Raw genomic sequence first — 3,592 nt, 5'->3', positions numbered from 1 at the left:
GTACATCTAATTGACACTACATTGCATTAATCAATAGTTGCACTTTTTGCAAACTGTGGCTATGACAGTCCTGAAGAAGAAGGGTTTCCTATTTAAGCTGCAGTATCTTTTCTGAATATGGATCATCGTTCCTTCTGTGGCAGATTTTTACAGTTCCTCTAATGCATCTGGGACGACTGTCTCAAAGTAACCTGCAGCTTTCTTGACAACTCCTCACTCTCTCTCCTGCTAAGAACTGTAGCCCTTTTCTTCTGAGTTTTTAGAACCTTCTGCTACCACATCCACCACTTCCACCACCAGATCCATAACTACCACCATAGGGACTTGCCGAGCTTCTTCCACCAAAACTGCCTCCCTTCATGGGTCCGTAATTTGATTGCTATTGTCCACTATAATTTCCAAAATCATTATAGCTCCTACCACCACCACAGTTACCTCCAAAATTTCCTCCTTCATTGTAAACATCATATCCTCCACCACAACCACCATATCCACCACCTTGGTTTCCATATCCTGGTCCACCACCACCATAGCCTCCTCTACTACTATAACCAGGACCACCACCATAGTTACCACCATCACCTCCAAATCCATTATATCCACCATCACCTCCTCCATAACTACCTCTGCTGCCACCACCTCCACGACCATAGCCTCCTCTTCCACCAAAGTTTCCACCACGGCCAAAGTTACCTCCATCACGGCCAAAGTTACCTCCACCACCTCCAAAGTTTCCTCCACGACCCATAAAGTTGCCAGATACACCTCCACGACCTCTTTGTGATGCAGCAGATTGCATTTCTTGTTTAGAAAGGGCCTTTTTCACTTCACAATTATGCCCATTTATAGTGTGCTATTTCTGAATAACAATTTTATCAACTGTATCATGATCATCAAAAGTTACAAAAGCAAATCCTCTCTTTTTTCCACTCTGCCTGTCTTCCATAACTATGGTTTCAATCTTGCCATAGTTTTCAAAGTAGTATCTCAAATTATATTCTTCTGTATCTTCTTTAATACCACCAACAAAAATTTTCTTCACTGTTAGATGGGCATCAGGCTTTATAGAATCATCTCTAGAAACAGCTCTCTTTGGTTCCACTACATGCTCATCAACCTTGTGTGGTTGAGCACACATTGCTGCATCCACCTCTTCAACACAAGCGTAAGTAACAAAACCAAAGCCCCTGGAACGTTTTGTTTGGGGGTCTCTCATCACCACACGATCTGTAAGTGTGCCCCATTTCTCAAAATATTCTCTTAAGCTATCATCTGTAGTTTCAAAGCTCAGACCACCAATAAACAGTTTTCTCAACTGTTCTGGTTCCTTTGGATCATGGCCCTCCTCCCCCCGGTGGTGGCAGCGACAGCCGGAGTCAGGCTGGGGGCGGCCGGGTGGCGGTTTTACCTCCATTTTGAGACCAGGCTTGCCTCTTCTAACTCCGAAAGTGCTAATTTCATTCTTTTACATGTAGCTGTCCAGTTTTCCCGGTACCACTTATAAGATATAATGTGTTTTGGATTCAAAGAATCAATATTGTTAAAATGACTATATTACCCAAGGCAATCTACAGATTCAACACAATCCCTATCAAATTACCAATGAACTAGAACAAAAAAATCTTTTTTAATTTGTATGGGAACATAAAAGATCCCAAATAGCCAAAGCAACCTTGAGAAAGAAAAACAGAGCCAGAAGAATCAGCTCCCTGACTTCAGACTATACTACAAAGCTACAGTAATCAAAACACTATGGTACTGGCACAGAAACAGAAATATGGTTCAATGGAATAGAATAGAAAGCCCAGAAATAAACCCACACACCTATGGTCAATTAATCTACAATAAAGGAGGTCAAATTATATAATGGAGAACATTTCTTATTTTCTTTGCTTTCCTGAATATATATGTCTTGCTACCCCCTTAAAGTTAGGTATGACCATCTAACTTTCATGGCCTAATGAAATGTGAGTGGAAGGGACATTGCATCACTTTGGAGAAGTATTTAAAAGACAGTATGTGAATTTCTATGCTATTTTCATTTACTTGTGGAAAACTTACCTTGCTATGCAGGTGACATAATGTGAAACATGCAGGAATACTGAGCCAACCCATAAAGGAAAGCTGTCCTAGAGAGTCTTTCCACCCTATAGTGACGTTTATGTAATAAAAATTTGTTATGTAAACCCCTGGGAACTAGATGCTGTTTATTTCAGCAGCATATGCTAGCCTATTCTGACTAATATACTCCTGAATAGTAACATCTCTTACTGAGTGCTCTCATGAGTAGCATGTTTATTATCTTCTTCTCTCCTGTCCTCATAGGTCATTAATCATTTAAGGAACATGACATTTGGTGATACAACCACTTGAACTTCATCTTCTCTTACAGGGCCTACAATCAACCTGAATGCTTTTCATGTTCATTTGTATGATCAGTTCACCAACCTATCAAATCAGTTATTTCACTATCTCACTTCAGTGATCTCAACATCACTTCACCCCACATTTCATAAGCATACATGCATATTTTCATCACCTGACTCAGTTTCTCCTCTGAAATAATGGATTCATTCATCTCACTTTCTGAAAACAGCTTCCTATCCTCCAAGTTGATTCATTTAATCATGCCCTGCTATACCAACCTCATCAGGACGCCGAGGATACAGACCTTCTTATTTTAATCTATTTTTATCCTAATTACTATTGATCCCATTGTTTTGATCCTTAGTAATCCTAATCCTAATGATTTTGCCCCTTTGGTCATTATTCTCAGTCCTTTCTTCATTTTCCTATCCTTTCCTACACCAAACAAAACCTTACTTTGAATAATCAGAAATGTCTGCCTTCTCTGTCTCTTTACCTTATAAGTACCTACAACTAGTTAGACTGATCCAACTATAAATTTGTGCTCACCAAGACCAACTGGATCCTCCTATACTCCCTGGAAATACTAAGAGTTCTTCTCAATTCTCTCTCTCATTTTCACAAAAGTCCCCCTCTGTCCCGAAATCTCAACTTGAGTCATTCATGGTTTTTCATCATAAAAATGATAAGAGGGGAACCCCTTTGAATTCCCAACCTTAAGACCTACAAAGCTACGTGCATTAATAATCATCCTTTTTGGGGAGGACATTCAAGATGGCAGAGGAGTAAGACATGGAGATCACCTTTCTCCCCACAAATACATCAAAAATACATCTGCATGTGGAACAACTCCTATAGAACACCTACTGAACGCTGGAAGAAGATCTCAGACTTCCCAAAAGGCAAGAAACTCCCCATGTACCTGGGTAGAGCAAAAGAAGAAACAGACAAAAGAATAGGGACGGGACCTGCACCACTGGGAGAGAGCTGTGAAGGAGGAAATGTTTCCACACACTAGGAAGCCCCTTCACTGGTGGAGATGGGGGGTGGGGAGGGGGAAGCATCGAAGCCACGAAGGAGAGCGCAGCAACAGGGGTGCAGAGGGCAAAGTGGAGAGATTCCTGCACAGAGGATTGGTGCCGACCAGCACTCACCAGCCTGAGAGGCTTGTCTGCGCACCCGCCGAGGCAGGTGAGGGATGGGAGCTGAGGCTCGGGCTTCGGAG

The 3,592-nt window shown here is 41.7% G+C and overlaps 1 pseudogene; it reads right to left on the bottom strand.

Moving 5' to 3' along the window:
• Positions 1-217: 217 nt before the first annotated feature.
• Positions 218-1,414, bottom strand: LOC114903115 (annotated as a pseudogene).
• Positions 1,415-3,592: the final 2,178 nt, after the last annotated feature.

Source organism: Monodon monoceros, unplaced genomic scaffold (genome assembly GCF_005190385.1).
Source record: "Monodon monoceros isolate NGI ecotype Baffin Bay Population unplaced genomic scaffold, NGI_Narwhal_1 Super_Scaffold_20, whole genome shotgun sequence".
In the NCBI taxonomy this organism is placed as follows: Eukaryota; Metazoa; Chordata; class Mammalia; order Artiodactyla; family Monodontidae; genus Monodon; species Monodon monoceros.
The sequence above is the reverse complement of the archived record's forward strand: the minus strand, read 5'-3'. Positions and strand labels throughout refer to the sequence as shown.